Source organism: Carassius auratus, chromosome 26, assembly GCF_003368295.1.
Source record: "Carassius auratus strain Wakin chromosome 26, ASM336829v1, whole genome shotgun sequence".
NCBI lineage: Eukaryota > Metazoa > Chordata > Actinopteri > Cypriniformes > Cyprinidae > Carassius > Carassius auratus.
Genome location: NC_039268.1, coordinates 3,592,861 through 3,617,705, shown reverse-complemented (window position 1 = coordinate 3,617,705; position 24,845 = coordinate 3,592,861). Strand labels below are relative to the sequence as shown.

At 36.5% G+C, this 24,845-nt stretch overlaps 1 pseudogene; it reads right to left on the bottom strand.

The window, feature by feature from the left end:
• Positions 1-1,019: 1,019 nt before the first annotated feature.
• On the bottom strand, positions 1,020-18,985 carry LOC113044109 (cubilin-like; annotated as a pseudogene).
• Between the last annotated feature and the right edge of the window lie 5,860 nt (positions 18,986-24,845).

The following is a 24,845-nucleotide window of genomic DNA, read 5'->3' as shown; positions in this document are numbered from 1 at the left end:
CTGTTGTCTTCTTCTGCAAATAAACATACTAAAACAATCGGCTTCTTCTCATGGGACCAACACTCACTGCACCATGAACTTCCTATGGTTTCCTTCCTCATGGCTTACTGTGTGGAAGCAGACCACCAGAGTCAGTCTAATGAACACTGAGGGGCTGAAAGAAGAGATTGTTTAGAGTGTGAAATGAGGAGCAAAAGGCACTTGAAGGAAGTAAGTGCAATAAAGGAATTTAAATGACATTTCCAGTTAAGCATTAGCACACTTGAAGGGCATTTCAAATAGCTGGGTCATACAATATCTTGATTTGGCTATTTATTGTTTTCATGCATGTGCTTTAGTGTCAAGTTGTCCATGCACTGCTTGAAATTTCAAATGGGTTTTCTTTCAAATCTATTGCACAGTATGGCCTTACATTCTCTTCTTACATGTTAGACTGCCCTCAGGCCTTAAACTCTACCTTTGCAATAAATGCACCATTGATATTTGCTGATACTCACTAATAACTGAATAGCAACTACACAAGTGATAACAGATGCTTCTAACTAAATCAATCAACTCGTGTGAACAGGTCTTTGTTCGTCTGACCTCTCTCACTGCCCAGTCTGTTACATAACAGACGTCTCCGGCAGGCATGATGGACAAGGGTTTGGGTAGGCAATCCTGACTGATCTCGGGTGTCATGGTAACCACACTGGCCAATAGCAGCAGGGTGATTGAAGGTTAATGGGATGTTCTGGGAGACTGCCAGAGTGTTGCTATACTGATGCTATGGCTTCTGAGTGTTTGTTACTGTAAGCCATTACTATGCAGGTGAAGTTTCCAGGGTGTTGCTAAAAAATACTGACCAAAATTTTAAAGGTACACAGAAGTGGTAAAGATTTAATTAGTGAGTTGTCAATCCAGTATATAACCTAGGTCACTGGTTTACTCCAAAAATGTGACAACGTCAATGGCAAATCCACATTTTGGTGCCTGGATTCCAGTTGTTTCTATGGATTACATAAATCTATTTGCTTCAGTAGATTTTGACAGTCTATATAAAATTAGCTCTGATTTCTTGTCGAATCTATTTGTACATTCAGTCACACAACAGCTCTTTCTCATTAGAAGTGTTCTTTTGAGAAAACACCCGGATCGGTGGTCCAGTGTCCTTGGAAACCCTTTTTCTGGTTAGCATCATTACTGAGGAAGCGGATGGTGGCCTTGTCCCCGTTGACAGTTAAAGATGGTGGGTTAGAGCCACAAAATTGTCCTAGTTAAATAGAAAATACAGTATGACAATGGGAAAATGCAGCTGAAACCGATTTAATTTTTCATCGTAAACTATGCTATGGAGCATAATCCAACCTTTTGATGACCCAGCAGCATCAAAGATCTCCACGTAATCCACACACTGCCCCAGCAAATTAACAGCCTGCAGTTCAAAGTGAGTGAAGGTGACATGGATTGCAGTGGCTGAGGGAATGGAGATAGTCCAGGTGCACACTGCTTGGTTCGGGTATTCATTGGGCCAGCTGGGTGACCTGAGCTCCCCCTGTTGACTAGTAAAGTGCCCACCGCAACCAACAGCAGCTGGAGATCAAAAGACAAAAGTATGAACAAGAAAAGATGTGATGTTATTTGGCTAAATCCTTTTAGTGTGTGGGTTAAGGCTTGTTCAAATAAAAATTAAAGCATGATAAATAGAAATAATAATGGCCATAACCTAAATGTGAAACTTTAAATGTATCTCATGGAATGAACGCTATTTACTTAGAGGGTGTAGAAATTAAATTTTTTAGGGCCCTATGAAATTAGTTTATTTTTATTTTTTAATTCAGTTTTTTCCATTTTAATTTTTTTATATTCTGTTTTTTTTTTTTTTATTAAAATGTTTCTAGGCTATATTATAATGGTTACAATTTTATACATCAAAATTTATCAATATATATAAAATTATATATTGTATATATATAAAATTATATATTGTATATATATATAATATACATTAAAAATAATGTTTTTATAAAATTATTTTATTAGTAGTAGTAATACTATAATTACATTAAGTTCTATTCCTGTCACTGTTTCTTCAAGTTAAACCAAACTTTTATTTTGATGGGATGCTGTGAAGTATGTGTGTATATAATATGACAATAGTTTTATTCAAAAGAAATGGTAAGATGTTCATGAAGTGACTCTCAGAGCAGTTCTAGAGATCATGTTCATGTTTTAAGTACTCATATCGAGGTGTCCCTCGAGCTTCAGTATGAGTGTAGTAAACAACATTCATTCACACGGAGAACATGCAAGGCATTACCAGGCATTCTGCATTATACTGTGATTCCACCCATTTCCAAAAATCATAAGGCCCTAGTTTTTTCACTCACCCTCTATGTCAGCAGGATTCACTGCTTTCCAAATGGCGCTGAACCCTGTGTCCACGATTTTGTCATTGGAGGAGAAACTGACAGTCAGTGTGTCTCCAGCCGCGACTAGAGCTCTCGGAGGAGATGTGCAGTAGGTACCTGAGAAAAAGAGGCAGAGTACACAGTGTATTATATCTCATTCACATTCCCTAAACACCACAGCGACCCACCTGAGAGCACACTAGTATATAAGGACAAGCCACATGGGATAAGTCTGTGTACCCAGAGTGCCGACGCTATCGCTGAGAGTGACTTTGTCATTAAGGCACAGCGTGGTCTCCTCCAGGGAGAAGCTGCTAAAGTGAAGGTAGACGTTTTTCCCAGTGGGCACACGGATATTCCACTGGCAGGAAGCTCTGTTACTGTAACTCTCTGGATGATCCATAGATGCCAGCATGCCCTCCGTTCCAACCAGATCCTTCAGTCCACCACAACCAGAACCTTGAGAAAGCAAGAAATAAAATCTCTAATTGACTCAAAATTAAAAAGATTTTCCAGTCTACCAATGCAAAGCGGACGTACTGGTGAAGTCAAAGATGTCTTTGCGAATTATGTTTTCAATCCAAGGCAGGTAGGCAGATGAACGAGTGAAGACGCTGGGCTTCTTATCAAAGACACAGCCGATTGGACCAAAACTAGTGATGCCGTGCACCTCCCAGGCGGCCGAGGGGCCGTCTTGGCATACCAAGGGTCCACCTGAGTCACCCTATACATGAAATAAATGTTATGAGCAACAAGCATTTTTGTACAGTAGACTGTTGTTGTTTGTTTTGCTTAAACTCTTTTCCCACCACTGATGGAATTTTCTGTCTTTCTGTGTGTGCACTGTTACACAAAAAGAGGCGTTATTGCACATCATCTAAAAGAGTACTGAATCCCTGAGACAAAACATGGCAAAGAGGAGGCAGAAACAAGCGACTGCCTATGTAAGCAGATGCATATATAAAATAATGCAACCATTAAACAGCATATAAATCAAAACTGCCTAATGCTACCGAATCAAATGTCGATCCAGGAAGATGCATAGGAGTGTGCAGTCTTTGAGGGTGCTGATGGAAGCAATTCACTCGATCTATGTTTTGATCATTGTTCTGAATCCCGTCCTAACCCAGTGGGGAACGAGTTAATTGGTACATAAGGCAATCTGATGAGATTACATATGCAAACATCCTAAAGATGCTGCAAAAACAAAAAAACCCAGGCAATTTTCAAAACAGCCAAAATGCAGAAGGAAATCATACTGAATACAGTAGTGTCTCAGAATCACTCCACACCTGGCATACAGACTTGAGCTCATCAGGTAAAGTGTAGCCACAGCAGATCATGGAGGTCTTGACCTGGAACCACCAGTAGTCCATGCGTTTACATGTGTCATACGGCACTACCGGCAGAGCCACCTGGTTCAATGCCTCAGCCACTTTGGGAGCAGTGGAGTTACCTGTGGACAATATTACTTTATTTATTAGTAGTTAATTTGCTTAATGTTTCTCAGAGGTAAGGGTAGCTGAAAGGTAAACACGGATTCTAATCTAACCTTGTATGATTGTTCATATCATAACTGCACAGCAGAGGGCGCAATCGCTCCAGAGTCTTTAAGGATTATCAGAACTGTCAGGGATGTGGGCCAGTGAGTAAGTATTGTATTTATAGGATATGTATATTTTTAGTGTCTGGTTTTATACATCAGGGCAAACGTGTTTATAAATTAAATCAGATGGGGCTGCTGAAAAAATAAAAATGTGGTGTTTTCAGCCACTTGCCTGAGGAATAAAAAATGCCATATCACTCTATGCTGATATTATCACACTGTTAAGATGCCACCAGAAATCCATCATTGACAAAGCATTTATATATAATATAATACAATGAAATATTAGTTATTTACATTTTGCATTTTAGTATATGCTATTATAGTATTAATAAATATTTTTTTTGTGCTGTCAATTGATTGTTCGCATCCAAAATAAGTTTGTTTATATAATATATGTATACTGTTTATATTATGAATAAGTAAATACAAACATGCGTGTATAAATTTAAGAAAACTATGCAATGTTTATATATTAAATATATTTATATATAATATAAAATATATGATTATGAATATATAAATGTATAAACATGTAAACATTTTCATAATATATTCTGCATGTGTGTGTTTATATGTACATAATGAATATACACAGTTATTTTACAGGTATTTATCTAAAAAAAAAAAAAAAACGTTTATTTTTGGACGCCATTAATCGTTTGACACCACTAATATTTTTCATTAGCTTTTATTTTGACACTTTTCAAACACTTCATTTTGTTAAGTGTTTGACATTTTTACTACTTTTCTTTGAGTGAAATAAACATGACATAAAAATGCATGGAATAAAAACTAAAACTAACAGCTAATAAAAAGCACATAGCACAATTATTACAATTGTGAAATAAAAATGAAAAATAAAAATGCATTCAAAATAATAATAAATTGTATAATAGTATATAAACAATACAAAAATATACAAATTTCAGCTTTATTTCAATTAACAAATCTTTTTTAATTTATCCTAAAGACTTTTAAACAGACAGCGACTTTTAATGACCATTAAATATATATATATATTTAGTGACCTCCTGATGTCAGCTACACATAAAGAGGAAGTTCTTCCAAAAATTAACAAAACATGTCATAAAGCACCTGCATGTTTTTTGATTGGCTAACAAGTTCTCGCAGTTTCTTTCATGTATTTATATATGTATACTGCACACTTACAGCAGTATTGCAAAACCACCACAATATTGTTTTCAATTTCTATCACTATAATTCAGTGGCTGGACAACACAGAACCGTAACCTAACCTGTTTCATCTCCCCAGCCGGTGGCGTAGCATTTTTTCCCTTCGGGCAGGACCTCCTCAAATGAAGGAAGACAGGCGAAATCAATGTAGTGGTTGGGCGTCACCTCTCCATCCAGTCGCACCAGGGCGATGTCGAACTCCACAGATGGCACAGTTGGGTACTGGAAGCCCTCATGACGATAGATGCCAAGCACGTTAAAGCACTGCTCAGTCAGCTCAGAGAAGGTCAGGTTGTGTTTCCCCAGACACATCTTCCAGCGATGCAGCTCATCAGCATACCTGATAAAAGTTCACAAACACACACACACACACACACACAAGTACACAGTGTGATCGAGACCCAGACACAAAAATACTCCATTAGAGATCAATTAAAGCCTATATATATATATATATATATATATATATATATATATAAACCTGATGAAGCAGTGAGCAGCTGTCAGGACCCAGTTTTTATGGATGAGAGTTCCTCCACATGTATGACCGAATTTGGGTGAAGGCTCAGAATCACGCCAAACCTTTAACAAAAATGAGAATAAAAATTAGGCCTATATTACTGCATTTTTCTTGATGCAGCATGAATTATGCATTATATATATAACATTTAATAGTTAGGGTTATATGTTTGTTTAAATCCCTAGTCCTATTGATGCTTCCCTTAGCAAACACAGATAATAATCATATGATAAGAGCTGAACTAATAACTGACCTCAAGCACACTGACCCTGGTAATGTCATTTCTCCTATCATTAGATAAACATAAATTTATCTTTAATAAGAGAAAATGACAAACATGATCTTTCCTGTAATATAGAAGAGCTGAAATCTCTTCGGGGAAAGCTGTGAGATGAGATGAAGGCTTAACTGTACCTGCATGGATACTTGCCACGGCCAGGAGTGAGCTTTGGCAGGTTCTCCGTTCACTATGCGAGTGTTGACATCCGGAGGGATCGTGGGCTTCCCGCAGCTCTCAGGCCAGTCTGTGAAAGAAGAGGGCTCAGCATTCAGGTGAAGTCTTTTATCTGAAGAGCTTTCTAACATGCTGAATGATTTCAGCTGTGAATAACCCTCCCTCTAAATGAACAAAAAAAAAATAGACTAGTTCTCAAAGGATATTTTGGTACTGCACTGGAAAAATGTGAGCGGTGCTTGCAAAATGATTACCATGATGCCAGGGTTTTTGCACCTAGCAACCACTGAAAATAAAGTACATGATTGTACATTTAGGGGTACAATGGCTTGTCACTGGGGCTGTGTTTCAGGTTGTTGCTAGGGTGGTTTTGAGTATTGCTATGCAGTTGTAGTGTGTGCTAAGCTGTTCTGACATGTGACATGTTCAACAACGATGTGACAATGCAACACACTTTGTAAAACTATAACTGCACAGCTCCATATTTGACCTGCATATGTACAGTATACATAGTATATAAAAAGTTGAATTGAAGGTTCTTTAGTGACATCTGTGGTTCCATGATGATCTATCCATGGAATCATTCCATTCCACAAAAGGTTCTTTTAAGTGGAACAAGGTTCTATAAATCATTCAGATGTTCTTCACTCTAAGAACAAAAATGGTTCACAGATTACTGAAAGATTCTTTTATGGAAACATATAAACATATATATATATATATATATATATATATATATATATATATATATATATATATATATAATATATATAATAATCTTTATCAAAGTCTTTAGAATACCCAAGACGTGTCAGTTTTGAATGGGAAAATATGCAATGCTTAATATGACTTCCTTTAGAAGTCCCGGTTGCTATAGATCAGATGTGCTAAAACATTAGCTACTTTTAAATCTCGACTAAAAACTCATCTGTTTAGCTGTTCATTTATGGAATGAGCTCTGTGCGAAGTCCAAACTGATTGCACTGTATTTTATGTAAAATCATTTTCTATTTTTTTATTGTCTTAAATTCATTTAGGTCAATTTTTAAATCATTTTCAAAGTTTTAGATTCCTTGTTTTAGTTTTGTGGGGGGGGGGGGGGGGGGGGGGTTTCATGATTATTTTTATGTAAAGCACTTTTTTTCTCATTGTGTGCGAAATGTGCTATATAAATAAACTTGCCTTGCCAGAAACAGTCAGCGTTCTGAGACACGCATTTAGGACTGTTCATGCGCACTGGCTGATCTAACCTAACAAATACATTTATTACGCATTTGTTTTCGGATTTCAAATATGAAGTTTAATTGTAAGCTTAGTGAACAGTTTGGGAGAATTTGATGTTTCCCCATACAAAGAGATAAGGGTTGCACATACATGCCCAGAGGCGTTTCAAAGATGGTCAAAGATGATTGTCATCTCCAAATTATATTAAATATGACATGGCGTGAATGCAGCATTCGTCTGTATACAAACAGTAGGCCTACACTCAAGGAAAATGATGTTTATAGCAAATGCCAGATTTTTTCAATCTCAACTGCACAATATTTTTGTCGAGATATTTAACTATTATAACCAAGCTCTTCATAAAGGGAATACATTCATCTAGGCTGAAATATAAGACAGTACTATAGGCTATAGCAAACCTCTATCACTTGATTGCTTTTACATTTTATCTTATCAACCAGCTTTATCTGCTAAATATGACTAGAAGCTATGAAGAGATTTAGATATAATAAATATTGCAATGACTATTGACTTGACGGATTTGATGTGTAATGTCTGGTTAGGATTATTACCACTTGATTTAGTTAAATTAGCTGGGACTGATATTAAATGTCAAATGACATTAAATGTATTTGCTCATACCTATCTTGATGTCATCCCAAGGGTTGGGCGGCACCGGAGGCTCAGTGGGGGTCGGTAAGGTGGAATCGACAGTCCAGTGTGCACGAAACCTTTGGCCTCAATGAAGAAGTCGGCAAAGAAACGTATCACAAGTTCATTTGTTGTGCTTTCAATGACAGCAGGGATTTTGGAGCCGCAAAAGGGGCCTGTGAGAAAGAACATTTATTTGAATATACTGCCTTCTATAGACCTTAAAAGCATGGAAGCCATACCATTTTAGTGGACAGTATATGATAAACATATGTCTTGTTTGAATGTTCAAATTTAAAGGGCCTCATAAACAGGCGCCCTTGAAAATGCATTCAATAGCATCCTTGTCCTCGCTCACCGTATTTGTTCGCTCCAGGTTGTGTTCCGTCGTAGACTACCACGTTGTCATTGCACTGGCCGAAAAGGATGCCAGCCTCTTCCACGTCAAAATGAGTGAACGTCAATTTAATGGTCTTCCCCCTGGGAGCGCGTATGGTCCACAGACACATGCTGTTCGCTGGATAGTTCGTGGGCCAGTTTTGAGACTTGATGATGCCTGTCTCCTCCTGTGAGAAACCTCCACATCCCTGGATATCTGCAGGACATCGTAAGTGAGGCTTGGTGCCTTTGAACAGAGTTACGGCTATAAAATGTGACAGTTCAATGTAGAATTGTTACAACCAAGCAAAATGTCAGAAAATTGTGTCTTGCTGTTATAGCAGAAGTCAGCTGGTGCATGGCATCTCAGGTTTTAGCCACATGTCACCAAGGTCCAAAATTTACTTTTTGCTATACTTGCCAATGGCAGATGTTTTTTGTTGTTGTTGTTGTTTTAAGAAAATACAATTATTTGTAATTATTGAAAATTCTTAGCGTAAGAATAGCATTTTTATTATAGAAAATAAATTAAATTAAAATAATTTGCAATTATTAAAAATTACTAGTTATAAATATGATGTAAACAAATCCAACTTAGGTCATAAATATGTCTTTTACGGGCTTTCTTCGTTTTTTCAATAGGAAGCAATAATGTTTTATTTATGTTAAATATGTGCTATAGACATATCTTTGGCCATATTAACAAATCTTTTATACTTAATGCACAGTAATCAGTCTAAAATCATGTGCAAGGTTAGACAATCACAGAAAATATGAAGATTTATATTGTTCATTATATTTTTGTGACTTATTAAAAATTTTTGTATTATAGAACAAGCATGAAAGGTTATTAAAATGCAAAGAAATATGGTATAAAATGTTCTGTAAGGCCTTCTTTTTTGTTAATTTCTGGTTGGCTGCACAAGCAGAAGGAAACTGCAGGCAGAATATACTGAGTCTAAGGAGAATATGTCACAGAGACAAGCTTTAACTGTGAGCACTTGCAATGCATGTTAATGCAGGCTTCAATCAGCATGACGACAGATGGTTTCCTCTCCTTTTTTAGGGGTGTATCATCTGGTAAAGGGGGAAATGTTTTTCATAAATCCAAGAATCTGTGTATTTATTGTGAAATATAGCTCTTTCAAATGCCACTGTGTCAGCCAGGACATTTATTTGAGCGGTTTGGCACTATTCCAGCTTGTGTAGGTGAAATTTCTAAAACATTATTGAAACACTGTTAAAATGGAACGGTAAATTGATGTTGCCTGTGTGTTTCCTACAGTTATTTTTCCTTGCTATTCTACCCTCATTACCTTGACTTCAAAATATCCACAGGGGACACACGCATTGAAAATCTCGCAAGACACACAGGGTTGCTGATGGCTTTTGGCTCAGAGCCACATCAGCAGGATTCATCCGAGGTGTGTGTATGTGTGTGTAGGTGTGAGTAGATAGATGTCTTTATAAGTTTGTTAGGTGTTTTACCAGAAAGGTCCTCTGGATACACAGCTTCCCATGTGGCAGCGAAACCGCGGTCGGCTAGCCGAGCGTCTGACTGGAAACTTAGCGACATGTTGTTACTGACACTGATAAGAACCGGGGGAAGAACAAACCCGCAGTGTGTGCCTGAGAGAAGGAGATAAAAGAGAAAGTTTCTGCACATCTCTCCGTCTCCTGGCCCAAAGTCAGAACGTTGCTGGTTTTGCATCATTTGTACTCAAGGGGACATACAGTAGAAGGTTAGTCAAAGTTTGTTTCTTGCATCAACAAGTTATTAATAGTTATAATTTAGTTTTACAAGAGACACTCTCCTCCTGGCACTTAGAAATAGACTATTTTTGGCCCTGTACATTAAAAGGGTCTCTTATAGAAGTCCATTTGCACAACATAAGAAAAAGATGCTTTTGTAAATTATACTTTGGAAATAGCAGGTGGAAATTAGGAGATACTAAGCAATAACATTGACACAAAAAAAGACAACATTATTACATACATCAGAAGATTAAAAAGTCTTCTTTTAGACAGGCAGTTATGACAATTTTGTCACGTCATAATTTATTTTATTAATTTTTTGTCACAATTATGACTTTATCTTAGAATTCAACCTTCAATTCATAATTATGACATAATAATTTTGTCATAATACTTTCAATGTCATAAATATGATAAACTGATTTCATGCCATAATTATGACATGAATTATGGAAGACAATTCTGTGCAACATAAATAACAATTATGACATAAATCATTAAAAGTCTATGAAACAAGTCAAAATTATTAGAGAAAATTCATTTAATTACGACAAATTTGTCATGTCATAATTGACTTTTTTGGTCATAATTATGAGGTAATTATTTTATCTCATAATTCAACCTTTAGTCTTTTTATCCTATAATTATGACTTGATATCTCATAATACTTTTATTATCAGGAAGAAGACTTGGTGTCTCATAATTTTGACTTTTCATGTATAACTATGACATTTAATGTCATCATCTCTCGTTTTACCAAGTCAATATCATTTTAGAACGATCTTGTCCAACTCCAGTCAAATTTTACTGTTAAATCCTTGTCCGACTAGAGATTATTTACCAATGTGAAAAAAAAAATTCTGATAATATTTCAGCATCATGTCATGTGTCTGATTTTTCTTTTTGTACTTCACTTTTACTTTGTACTTCAAATAAACACTTCTAGAGGGCTTTTCATACTTAAAGATGCACTATTAGTAATATTAAGATTAAGATTCACTGTATAGCTGAGGCTAACATAGTTTTATACATCTCAGTTCAAACTGTTTGTGCCGTTCCTCTCTCCAGGGAAACACAGGCTGTCAGCAGAACTAACACTAACACACTGCTTCGTCTTGACAGCCGGGATAAAGAAAGTGATGTGAAGAACACACACACACATACACACTTGTAAGGCAAGTAAGGGCACAGTGTCGAGACAAATGATCTACAAAATCCATGACTGCATGGACCAAAACTAAACTTGTTTTTATTAATTAAATTAATTTCAAATCCCTTGTGTGCAGTTATATTGCATTCATGGAAATTTTGATCCACTGACTTCTCTTGCATTGCATTTTTTTAAAGAATGCACTGGTCAATTTTCTTAATGCATTTATAGATTAAATTCCCATCTGTTTTTCAACATAAACCTGTTTTTAAAACTTCAAATGACTCTATAGTTTGATTATACTCTTTATAATCTAAAAGTTCTGTTCCCTATTCACTGAAATCACAAAGACAAGAGAGATTAATCTGTTTTATCCCATGGAAGAAAGTAAGTCCGATGACTTTGGAATGACATGAGGTGACTTTGTCTGAGAGCACTATTCCTCTCTATGTCCAGTGCTCTGCAAACAGCCAGCGAAACACTTGTCCTTTTTGTCCTTCCTTGTAGTTCAAACTTGGTCTTTTCCCCTCACACTTTCTTCTTCAATCTGCACTGGTACTTATTGACAGTATCTGGCGTACAGTCCTTGAAAAGCTGCTGCAGATAACTGTATCAGCTGCTCACAGCTCTGTTTGATGTTCAGCAATAAGGAGCCGTAATTTATAGTGCGCTCGCCTGCTGGCTCATGCCTCTCTGAGACTGATGATAATCAGTTTTTATAGCCCCTTTGTGTGAGGGATAAGAGAGAGAGCCATGTAAACGCCAGCTATACTCTTGCGCCAGCGGTGCCATTTAGTGTTAGTTATGGGCCCCGAAACAGAGTCGAAGGTCGTCTCTGATAGGCCACGTTCTGGCACAGCGCTATGCTGGCTTGACACATTTCATCTAATTCAATTACTGGAAGATGTGTCACATATAAATAGGACAAGTCTGTTCAAATATTAAGCCCAGTTTTAATGATTCAGTTTCGGGCAATTGCGAAACGCAGTGATTTTTGGAATTACACAAAATTGTTTAGAGCAGACTATAGATTACCTACTAAAAACACAAAGAAATACACTAAAAGTTTATTTTGAAAACATTTAAACTCTCCCAAGAAATGGCAAGTAACTTGATATCTAAAATTAAATTTTGAAGTGCCAAGACTGAAGTAGTATTTTCCTGTAGTCTTGTGGGAAACCATTGTACCTTTGTCTTTTCAGAGGCTCATCTTACCCAGCGACTGTTGACTATCGGCGACGGTGAGTTTATCTTTGTCGCATTGGCCCGCTTCTCCCACGATGGCCAGATCTGTGATGTGCAGTTTGACAAGGAAGCCCTCATCCACTGAGATGTCCCAAGAGCACCTCAAGCTTGCAGGATAAGCCTGAGGATAGTTCTTGGAGTTTATGTGACCTTTACGTCCGGACTGCTTCCCAGAGGACCCACAGCCAGAGTCTGAACAGAGAGCGAGTGTTATTGTCGGAACAATAATGCACAAAAGAAATTCATCAGAACTTGCAGTGGTAAAATATCATCTGGCTTCATGTGAGGTAGAAAGCACGTCACGCATTGCACTGCTTAATGCATGTTAACAGAGTAGATTTAATAGATATTCTTCAAGTGTTGCACTAAATTATATTCTCCACAGAATTTCCTCCAACACCCCAGTTTACACATTAAAGAAAAACACACAAAAGAACTCTTTAAATGCCTCAGATGCTCTTCCTAGACAAAAAAAAATGTAATTAAATTATGAGCACATTGAGACTTATATCTCCAGCTTCACAAATATTTCTCCTGGGGAAAAATACCCCATTAGATCCACAAGAATATCTGTGCTCAGATCTGCCAGAATATTTGCCAACATCTTTCATTAAATTAAAAGTAGATACAGATATTTATTTACTTGATTAAATCTTGACTTGATCTTGTGATGTAAGATTAGGGGTGGCCGATATGATCAAATAGAGTAATTTAATTCATGAGCAAATTTATAATTCTTGTCAGCAGTGTCAATATCACAAAAAAATAATACCTGACTAAATTAAAAATAAATAAATAATTGTAAGCAATAGGACAAAAATATATACTACAGTACACTACAGTATAACAAGTAAATAAGAAATGCTAAATATATTGTATAAAGTAATCAAATGTATAAAACACTGCATATTGTGCACTTCATTGTGTACATTATATTTCGTATTATTATTATATTATTATATTCAGTCAAAAGCAGTGAGAGATTTTTTCTCTTTTGTTGGATGATAAGCATGCATGACAAACACTAGGATTTTTACACTGCTGTCACTTTAAGAGCTGATCGGATCCAATATACTGTTGCACATTTTCTGTTTGCGTTAACTTAAGACCTACATTACTGTGTTTACGAGGATATTTGTAAAGACGCATTATGACACAAGTGTGTGTATTTAACGGCGTAAGGCCTATAAAGCGGCAAAAATAACTCTCTTTCAATTCTCCCGCAGTCTCTACATGTGTGAGCCTCTCAGAAATGCTCTATATGTGGACCACATACAGAAAAATGAGTTCTCTTTCACTGCTGATTCTATTTCAATGGCTTAAAATCACTTGTTTCTTAAACCTCAATGCTTAAAATGCGAGCAAACAATACGTTTTTTTTTTTTTTTTTTGTCCATGTAGCACAACAACATCACATGAGACAATAGAGACGATAGCCCATCATTTCTAGTAGACACTTCAAGTAGACAAATTTCTACCGGTTAATCATGTATACCATCATATCGCTCACCCCTATGTAAGATGCATCTTTTAGAAATAATTTTTATTCTTGTCAGTGGAAAGTCATTAGACTACAGGAGGTTCAGGGAACAACAGCCCCGTATTTTAATATGATCATGTATGTGCTGCATTGATTTAGTTTGACTGTACTCACCTTCTGGAGCAGGCGTTTGGGTCTGAGCCGGTGTGGTAATCACTGGTCCAGTGGTCGTGGTCTTGGTGCTGGTCGTTGCAGTGGTTGTAACTGGCGGGGCACTAGCTACTGTATAGGTGGCACTGAAGCCTTTAGCAGTCCCGCTCGAATCAGACTTGAAACGTACCACCATACTACTTCCACTAGACAACACTGGAGCCGGGAGACTGTTTCCACAGAAATGACCTACAATAATTGAGATTTAGATTTTTTGGCAGATACAAATGAGTGCACAGATGTTCGGCGGGGAACACAGGCAAGCTTTTTAGATTTGTTAACTGTCAGTTCTCACCCAGCTGGGTCGCACCATCTGAAGCGCCGTCATAGACATCCACAAAGTCAGCACATGATGCTGGGACAAGGTTAAAGGCTGTGAATGTTAGCCGGACCCTTTCCCCATCAGGTACGTGTATCATCCACTGGGTGACCCATGCAAATGAAATATATTATATATGTCGAATAACTAGAATACCTTGTATTTAAACGGCTATTTTTGGCATTTTGATTTTGCACATGTACAATGCATAAACTGATCCAAATGCAATTTTGGTATCCTGACAGGGCTGGTGATAGACAGCTAGTGCTTTCTCATGCATCTTTAGTTAGTTTCAAGTCAAGGTTGGAAGACTGGCTGTAGATTAGCTGATTTGGGTAAATATCCTGCCAGATGGAGCCACGCTGTGAGGAAGCTTCCAGCAATCTGACTTCCACAATCAAAGTCCCTCATGTCAAAACTGATCACCAAATCCTCCTCACAAACTGCACAATTTCCTGTGTGTGCGCAATCTGGGTGTCATTATTCATAAAAATCAAAGCATGATGCAATTATATTTTTTGACGTTGTGAGGAAAATGTGCATGTGCAGAACAATCTGCTTCCGATGCTAGAATGTTATGAATGGGTGCAAGGCCATTGGTTGCTAGTCTGCTCTGGATGGTTGTTAGGTGATTGCATACTACTGGCACAGTCAAAAGAAACCAACCCCAGTATCTAGATTTCCATGCATCCAAATAATACTTTTTGAACCGGACTGATTACTCAATCAGATTGAAAATGCTTCAAATTGAGGTATCACTCATGTCCGCAGCACAAAAAATCTCTTACTGTTAGTATGAGCAATAGTAAAAGTGATGATTACATTACTGATTTAAAAACAAGGGATTTCTTCATACGCATGAGTCAAATATCTTCATGTTATTAATTTTGCTGGTGAAGGTTGTGCATGAGTAAGGCAGACGATATTGAACACCGTGTTTCAGGTCAGTCGTATCGTAGGTGGAAAAGGACAAAGATACAGTCTCCAGAGAACAAACTGGAAAATGACAGATTGTGATAAATCAAGAGCAGGTGTAGAGGTCATATTGATTATTGAAGGCACCTGGTAGAGCACGCCGTTCTCATAGTTTTGTGATGGAAAGCCGGGGGTCAACAGCTCCCCATAGTCACCTTGAAGAACGCCACCAGCCCCAACTATTTCTAGAAGCATGGGAACGAGAGAGATTTAGCTGCAAAGAGAGACACCAAAAGGGTATTCTGACAGCCCCCCCTCCCAATACACCCCAGTTGCGCACGCACACACATACACTAACGCGCTGTGCCTCTTTCTAGGTCAGCTCTCTAGGACAGCCTCTCAGTATCTGGCAGAGTAAGATACAGTCACTAAATGATGATATGAAAGGCACAGCAGATGTGTATTGTTACATCTCAAATGTTGTTCCACCATCTTAATAATAGTTTTATTTAATTAATTCAATATGTAATGCCCATTGTCTCTACCTGATGTTGTCCCAGGGGCCACAGCACGGTACAGGGCTTTGAATCCCCTCTCTGTGAATCTCTCATTGGTGTCGAAATACACAAAAATGCTGTTTCCTAAGGACACTATCGGTTTAGGCGAAGAATAACCACAGTACTTGCCTGCAGAAGAAAACATAAAATATTATAATTAGTATTATTATTAGCAGTAGTAGTAGCATTACACATAATATTATTAATAATATTAATATATTTTTAATAATATTTTTCTGCATTTATTATTTGTTAAAGTTTTGTATAAAAAAGTCTCTCTCTCTCTTTCTCTCTCTTTCTCTCTCTCTGTCTCTCTCTTTCTCTCTCTCTCTCTCTATATATATATATACATATATAATTTTAATTTAAATTTTATTATATTATAATAACAAACTCATAAACAAACATCTGGATGCATTATGTTTTTTTCTTTTGATTTGGGGTCTAAAATACATAAATACCTTATATACATGAGATTGACTAATCCAAAGTAATAAAAAAAAAAAAAAATCTGAGTAAACCAAAAAGAAATCATTACCATATCATTCATAGAGCAATAAAAAAAGTAAACAAATGTCTGTAACACTTTATTTGTCCTTGTTACATGTACTTACCGTAGTAATAACAGTAAGTTATGCATAATTACATGCAATAACCTTAAACCAAACCCTAATCCTAACCCTATAGTAATTACAAGTTATTAATACTCTGTACTCAAATACATAATTACACTGTAATAAGGACATCGTAAAATAAAGTGTAGCCTACATGTTCTTAAAATCAAACACTGTGTAATTGTAGTTTATTAATATTACACCATAAACCATAAAAATGGCACAGGCTCAAATGGAAAATTCCTGTCCATACAAAGTGACTGATTAATTTGCGTCAAAACATTGAGTTTGATTAAACACAGCCTTTGATATGAACAGAAAGATTTTATCATGTTTCTATTTTGCTGTCATATATATTGCATTAATACATTTTCCAGTTTTGGGTACGTTGTGATCCACCAGTTGAGAACGGCTGGACTTGAATATCCAGGGAAATACATCGCTTTTGCTGAGTGGACAATCTCAGTTTTGTTGTGCATCCTCTCATTCAATCAGAAACATTTTCAGGACACGCTGAGCATAAGCAATGGCCAAAGAGCCAAAAATGGTGACCGGTAACATTCAGTCAATGTCAGAAGTTAACTGTCTCATTCCCTCTGGAATAAATGCAGGCAAATCGCTTCTGCGCTCATTGTAATTAACTTACAATGATTTTTTTTCCTGACTCTCTACAGGGAACAGGAATGGTTTTGCCAATATGACGACCAGCCATTGCACAAGACTCACCAATAATGCCCAGTTCATCCTTGAGAGTGATAAAGTCGGCCTCACAAGTATTGGAGTCCTGTATAGAGAAGTCTTCAAACCAGAGATGGATCACCTGGAAGAAGAAACCAAGATAACTCATTTTGTCGTTTGCCACCTTCCACAAATAATCTACAAATGGTGTCCCATTACTTTGTAATGGATTATAGGTATAATTAAAATGTATAATAAGGTACTTCATACCTTGAGAATCTAATGCAAAATCAAACAGCACATATAACTTAAATATGATAATGGTTTTAAGACTTTGAGTCCCTACTTGAAGCCCTATGTGTGGAAGGTGCTTTCAGAAACCAAAGCATGGAGGTCATTTAAACCTCATAGTGTCCTAATGAGCAGCTAACTGCTAATGAGATGAGGTTAGTGTCATCCGGTACCTTATTGGTTTCTACTGTGATGTGCCAACTGCAGCTCATGCCATTGTCGTAGCTGCTGGGGTAATTCCCACTGGAGAATTCCCCTGAGGAAGCCGTCAGCTCCTGCAGACTCCCACATCCCGTATCGATCTCGTCCTCTGTGGACAGAGACAGAGCGAGGAATAGAATTTGACATCGCCTGTGTAAACAGATTGATTACATTTCCTCAGCAGCTCCCTGCAGGTGAAGCTATTTCATGGATTCAGCCTCGTGGAACATAATGCAGTTTTAGTGTGGTAACTGAATTTGAAAGGAGATGATAATGTGTGTGTACCAGTGGCTGTATATAATGCACTGCATTCATCATTCGAGATGCAAAGATACTCTTGAGTTTAGTGATTATGTGAAACATAGCATTGTAAGTTTAAAGTTAAACTTTTGCTGCAAAGTTTATTTGAGGTATAATTTCACTCATATGAAGATTTTTTCATTATTGTGCACCAGAGTGAAAAAGTACTGCTGGATTTAGAAAGTGATTACTACATAATTTACATGAATATGCCACTTTCCAGTGCTTTCTGCAGAGAAAAATGCTGCATTGTATGCATTGCATGCCACAGATTTCACAATAGTGTTATTCTGTTAAAGCTGATTCAACCAAACGGATAGTAGTTTTCCACTCAGCAGTAATTTAAAGTTCAAGTTTCAATAACCTCAATCATTCAAAAGTTATTTTATAGTTAGTTTTATAGCTGTAGTTTATCATCAACTTTTGCATCTGAAGGCAAAACAAGAGTCATTTAATCAAACTCTTTTTCATGAATGTTAAGCAGCAGAGATTCATTTTAGATTAGTTGTTTGCCAAGTAAACAACTTGGTGGCATTGATCAAGTCTATTGATTTGACATTATGGGGCCTTCGAATCATAAATAATTGCACCTTTTCTTTTGTTTTATTTAGTACCACTGACATGCTTTATCTACATTTATATCTGAGTGGAAGTTAGAGCTGAGTAAGTGTGCAAAACTAATTATCTTGAAATATATCTGGATATGGAGCAACAATAACTCACCTTTTGGACTCGAGTTGTTCTTCTCAATTACAAACACCACAACTATTCCAATAGTGACTGCAGTAAGGCCTACAAATAGGAAGATCAAGCTCTTCTCTAATGTTGTCAGGCCTTTCTTGGACGTCATCTGTCCTGATGTTCCTCAGGGTTCTTCGACGAGAAACAGATATATGAGGTCTTCAGCCGAAGCTGACTGAGCAGCATTCTCCTCGCAGATGGTCTAATATTTATAACGTTAATGTTGACCTTTGTAGAGCTGTACTTTACTCTCAAATGGGTTTGCTGTATAACTCCACAAAAGCAATTTCTGCAAGTATACCCTTAATGCATTTTACTGCATGTGTGACAGGTCAGGTTGTAAATTTAGGAACTGGTTTTATCTAGGAAGTCTTATCGGTTGAGTTAAAGAAACGATTACAGTCTCATATGATTAACTACATAAGACGTTATCTTGCTTGTAGACCACTTGTAGACTTTGTTTAGTAATACTATTGAAGATTAAATAAGTAGTTTTATACTTAACCTTTAATGTATTTGTATTCTCACTTTATACTTATTCATTTAATGAGATATTTCATCCAAAAAGGAAATTTCCCAGTGTTGTTTTGTCCATTCAATTATGTGGTTCAGTGTTATTTTGGACTCAGCTGACTGTAACTGTATGAAGAATTCTTCAAAATAGAATATTTTGTGCGTCATTTTGGAATCACATAAAGTAGTATATGATGACAAAACTTTCAATTTTGGCTAAAGTTGTCCCTTTAAGGCTTTCCTACATGTATGGACACAATGCATCTGAGTTCATAAAAATTACCTGGATCTATTGGGTCTGAAAATAAACACCCTAAGGGCCAGCAATTGACTGAACACTTTCTGTTTGGGAAGAAAAATCAACAGAGAAGAAAAAGAACAGCTTGCAGACACTGTCAATACCTGTTTGCTCAGGCATTGAACAGGGCGCATGAAAGAGGGTATTTTTACAGAGCTCCTTTCACTGAAGTGGCCCATATATGCTCAGTCACTCAACCAGAGGTGTACTCTGAAGTAGCCTTTGGAAAGCAGTGTCACTATCAGGCTCGTTCTTCGAAGAGTATCACTGAGGTTCTTTCTGGAATTCTGGAGAGAAAATAAGTTCTGCACTTAGTGGCACTTCATTATCTCCTGAAGATAATGAGGAACTGAGTGTTGCTCTCATAAAGAGCAGAAATTACCTGTTATCCAAATGATAACACTGTAACATTCTCGTCACGGGAGAGATTTTATCTCTCTGAGCTATTTTTGATTGATAATTTTCTATTTTTCTCCATGTGTCCGTTTTGCTGGTTCAGCACATCTCATAGATCAATGTTTCCCAATGCTGATCCTGGAGAACCCTAAACACTGCAGAGTTAAGATGTCTTCCTAATCAAACATACTGATTCAACTCATTATAAATACTCTAAAACCTAAATGTGTGTGTCAGATAAGAGAGGTATCAAAAACATTCAGTTTTGGGGGTTCTCCAGGACCAGTTCTGGGGAATTTGGAGGCCAAGACAACATCTTGAACTCTTTGTCATGTTGTGTTGCGGCTTGTGTTGTTATAATTTTGTTGTGTTGCAAATTGTTTCCGCTGTGTTGTGGCTTGTTTTAGTTGTGTTGTGGCTTGTTTCAGTTGTTTTGCAACTTGTTTCTGTTGTGTTGCTGATTGTTTCAGTTGTGTTCTGGCTTGTTTCTTTTGTGTTGCTGATTGTTTCTGTTGTGTTGCGGCTTGTATCAGTTGTGCTAATTTTGTTGTGTTGCAACTTGTTTCTGTTGTGTTGTTGCTTGTTTCTATTGTGTTGTTGCTTGTTTCTATTGTGTTGCGCTAATTTAATTGTGTTACAACTTGTTTCTGTTGTGTTGCAACTTGTTACCATTGTTTTGCAACTTGTTTCTGTTGTGTTGCTGATTGTTTCAGTTGTATTGTGCTAATTTCGTTGTGTTGCATTTTGTTTCAGTTGTTTTGCAACTTGTTTCCGTTGTGTTGCTGATTGTTTCAGTTGTATTGTGCTAATTTCGTTGTGTTGCATTTTGTTTCAGTTGTTTTGCAACTTGTTTCCGTTGTGTTGCTGATTGTTTCAGTTGTATTGTGCTAATTTCGTTGTGTTGCATTTTGTTTCAGTTGTTTTGCAACTTTTTTCCGTTGTGTTGCTGATTGTTTCAGTTGTATTGTGCTAATTTCGTTGTGTTGCATTTTGTTTCAGTTGTTTTGCAACTTGTTTCCGTTGTGTTGCTGATTATTTCGGTTGTTTTGCAACTTGTTTCCATTGTGTTGCTGATTGTTTCTATTGTGTTGCAACTTGTTACCATTGTTTTGCAACTTGTTTCTGTTGTGTTGCTGATTGTTTCAGTTGTATTGTGCTAATTTCGTTGTGTTGCATTTTGTTTCAGTTGTTTTGCAACTTGTTTCCGTTGTGTTGCTGATTGTTTCAGTTGTATTGTGCTAATTTCGTTGTGTTGCATTTTGTTTCAGTTGTTTTGCAACTTGTTTCCGTTGTGTTGCTGATTGTTTCAGTTGTATTGTGCTAATTTCGTTGTGTTGCATTTTGTTTCAGTTGTTTTGCAACTTGTTTCCGTTGTGTTGCTGATTATTTCGGTTGTTTTGCAACTTGTTTCCATTGTGTTGCTGATTGTTTCTATTGTGTTGCAACTTGTTTCCGTTGTGTTGCAACTTGTTACCGTTGTTTTGCAACTTGTTTCCGTTGTGTTGCTGATTGTTTCTATTGTGTTGCAACTTGTTGCTGATTGTTTCAGTTGTGTTGTGCTAATTTTGTTGTGTTGCTGATTGTTTCTGTTGTGTTGTGCTAATTTTGTTGTGTTGCTGATTGTTTCTGTTGTGTTGTGGCTTGTTTCAGTTGTGTTGTGCTAATTTCTTTGTGTTGCGACTTGTTTCTGTTGTGTTGTAACTTGTTATCATTTTGTTGTGAAATGTTTCTGTTCTGATGTAATTATTTTGTTATGTTGCGGCTTGTTTCCATTGTGTTGTGGAGATTTCATTATGTTTATGCACTACTGGACCACCGTGGGAGTACGTGGTCTGCAATAATATTTAGGTATGTGGAACGTGTCAAATTAACATCCATATGAATTGTAAACCCAAGGTTTTTCAGCAGAACATTGCCCAGAGCAAAACACTGCCTCAGCCGGACTGCCTTCTTCACATGCTTAGTGCATCCTGTGTATTATATCCCACCCTTTAACAGGTGCCCTTGTAACAATATAATTAATGTTATTCAGTGGTTTTAATGTTGTGGCTGATCACTGTATGTATTATATGTAATATTATCACCTGCTATAGAGACATGTGGGGTACAGTGTAGAGTTACTGACACCTGATTTGGATGTCACTGATAGCTGGGAGCCAAAGCTGTGAGTGAATAGCGCCATATTGTCAGGATTTAATTAAGATGAGGAGGAGAGTGAAGGGCAGGCGGCATCTCAGCGTGAGATCAGGTGAATGTAGAAGATGATGCTCTGTCATCCTGCAGCTATTTGCACATTTTTTGTTTAACATTTAATATGAGCCGATGAGGAGACTGAATATTCTCAAAAGTAGCTCTCACAAATTGTGGCTAATAGGAAGTGACAGTGCTGTCATCACATAACCAGAATGGCCATGTATCTCGTATAAAGACTCTAACTTCTTTATCTGGTGTTCAATATTTCAGTAACATTTTTAATGCAGCATGTTTTTAATATCGTAGTTTAGAAATAACAGACAGGATCATCGCATTAGATGGGGTTAATCAAGAATTCACTTTCACTTTAAAGATTAGTGAAATATAATGTCAAATCTTGAACATTTGACAGATTTACTCTCACATTGAAATCACATGATTACTCTTCATTCCATGCACTAAATTTTTACTATCCCATGTCTATTTATGTTATATATAATAAATAAATAATAAAAATGTAATAGATATTCATTGTTTATAATGTAAACACACACACACACTTATTTCTAGTAGTTCCAGACTTTTTAATATCACAATAAATAGGCATTTAATAGTTAAAAAAATGTTTATTATGCATTATAACAACACACACACACACACACACACACACTTATTTCTAGTAGTTCCAGACTTTTTAATATCACAATAAATAGGCATTTAATAGTTAAAAAAATGTTTATTATGCATTATAACAGTGGTTAGAATTTTTTATTATTATTATTGTTCAATTATATATTTTTGTATATGTACTATTAACAGTTTAATTATAAGGCATTCTAAATGAACCTTACAGAACTGTTATTTTGTGCAACATGGTTTCAGTGCTGTGTCTATGGTGCTTTATATTAAAAGTATGTGTCATCAAGTTGAACCATGTTCATGCATTGTGCTGTATATATACAGTAAAGACCAAACCATGGAGGTATGAGAAGGACAGAAAGAGTAAATCAAGGTGTGTGTGTGTGTGTGTGTGTGTGTGTGTGTGTGTGTCACAAACATATGTAGGGCAAATATTCCACAGGGAGCACTGCCATGAGAGGAAGGACTGGAGCTCTTCCAATTATTTAATGCAGCAGCAGCAGGTAAACAAAAGGGAGCTGTGATGGAGATGGCAGCTGATGCAAAACTGATCAGACAACCGGGGAGAAGCTCTGATGTAACCTGCTGCTGCTGCTGGCCCCGAAGAAAGCTTTATACAGTGATGCAGGGAACAGATTACAATATATACTGTAAATGCACGAGAACTTGCTGGGTTTGCAGTTACGAGAACTACAGAATTCCCAGCAGTAAATGAGGCATTGCGTTTGGTTGCATATAGTAGGATCGGAAATGATGTTGATTCCACAGGACCCAATAAATGCATGGTTTTGAATGATTTTATACATATATTTTGCACATGCATCATGTAAACACAAAACAGTCAGTCATGCACAGGACAATGATTACAAAAAAAAAAAAAAAAATGATAGACACAGATACTTAAACAGATAAGCACAAATTACATAATTCCTAATTAAACTCTTAATAAGAGCACATAATCATTACTGTTTCTCATACTTATGGGTTATATATTAATTACTAAATTTAAGTGCATAATTAATACCATTTGTACTTATAATAGAGAAGGTTTGTGCATTTCTTTATATTTATCTGTATATTTGTGTTGTAATATTGTGCAGAGCCAAGTGAAGCCCAGTTCTTAAATGCTGTAAATTGGAATGATATAGATCTGTTTTTATTATACAACATTTGCAAATGACATACACAAGATCTAACTCATGTAACAGATTTTTAAACCCCCCAAATAATCGCTGATGTATCTTTAAGTGTCTCATTAGCATCATTATTTCCACATTAATGTGAGCGATACAATATACAGTATGTTAACTTTGATGGAATAAGACACTGGTGTGAAATGCTAGCTAACCGCACTGATTGCTGAAAACACAGTAACTGCTCTTTTTTCTTCTTATTTTAATATAAAATCACGGTTACATCAATGTTGGACTCTTGAACAGAAATTGGCTCAGTTTACATCAATTATGGCAACAAGCATCGGGAAACTCTTGCCTATTTTTCTAAATTAAATAAAAAAGTTGAAACATTCACAATAAATCAACATTATGTTACAAATAAAATTATGCAAAAGTAATATCTATTACTTAAAGTTTACAAAGATAGTCAGCTAAACAAAGTGAGTTAAAAAGGTTATATGCATACATCTGCTCATCAGGTGCATAATCTTGGGTAGTTAGAAGACTGCCATTGTGATCTAATACACATGCAGATTACTACACATTATCATTACCGTTATTAAATTAATTATAATTATTGCCATTGCACTCTAAAACATCATTATAGCTTTCTACCACCATAAATATTTTCATCTTTTTCTAAAAATATTTTCTTTAAGATTACTATTCTCCACATAACACTCAAATCACCATTAGTTTCTATATTTAACAAACTCCTCAAAAATCAAATGAGAAAAATCTCCCAACATGCTTTG